Source organism: Limulus polyphemus, unplaced genomic scaffold, assembly GCF_000517525.1.
Source record: "Limulus polyphemus unplaced genomic scaffold, Limulus_polyphemus-2.1.2 Scaffold4581, whole genome shotgun sequence".
Lineage (NCBI taxonomy): Eukaryota > Metazoa > Arthropoda > Merostomata > Xiphosura > Limulidae > Limulus > Limulus polyphemus.
Window position 1 is genome coordinate 87,888 of NW_013670191.1, and position 1,141 is coordinate 89,028.

A 1,141-nucleotide genomic window follows, 5' to 3' on the forward strand; every position below is an offset into this window, starting at 1 on the left:
TAACTTTGTTAATATGGTTCTTATTTTATTTAAATTCACAGAAGCAATGGATGAAATTTCCTCAAAAATTTCCCTTTGCTTCATCCCTCCTTTCTTCGGAAGAATTTTTTTATTCATAACAAAGTTCCTGCTCCAACTCATTCTCTCCATCTCTCTATATCAGTGGAAAATACACTGGTACATATATGGTATATATATATAAACTCTTACAATCCCATGCCTATCCATACATATATAACAAAAAAAACAATATGATATATGATTATACTTGGTTAATTATATATAGATATATGCGGTTACATTGATACATTGGTTACATACAGTGAACTTAAAAGAACTATAAACAAAATTATAACACTTCTTTAAATTTCTCATATACTTCGGGGCCACTGCTCACGATCCATTCTCTCAAGGCACACACCTTCCAATAAGAGCAGTGCTCTTGAGGGTATCGGTGATACGCACAGGAGATTGGGGTAGAGCATGCCATTCGCCGGTACGCCGGACATCCGTAATCTTCCATGTCGATGGTAGGAACACTCAAATAATATTTTAGCAATTGTGCCTTCTCCTTCCCTTTTATGTATACCTTATCATATTCTTGTCGTATTTCTTGGCGTACCCTCAGGAATTCCATTTGGGAGTGATCCCCGTCGTCCCACTGGAGTCCATGTAGGTACATGCTACACCAGAGGTTTAGGCGATGATCGGAGTCACTCAATCGATTTTCGGGGAAGGGAGGCCGGAAGCAATACACATCCATCCACCCTGTCCTACAGTCCATGACAGCCATTTCCTTGATGAGGTGTACTCCTTGGACTTTAAAGCATTCAATCTCCACTATGGCTGCCTTGGGCTGGGGCATGGTTTTCCTATAATATTTACAATTAGTCATTACGCATATATTAATAGTTCACATAACACGCATACACACGTATTCTCTTGTTTTCTCGTACACTTGTTCAGCATTTCTGTCCAATCCTTGTTCGTAATTGTTCACTAGGTCACTTCAGTTTATTCACACTTGTTCAGTTCACTAAGTCACAACACTTTACTCCTACGTTGTTCGTTTCACTTCTCTGATCACAGTCTGTTATTCGTCTTTTCCTCTCGAACTTTCTATACCTAATAATTTTGTCTA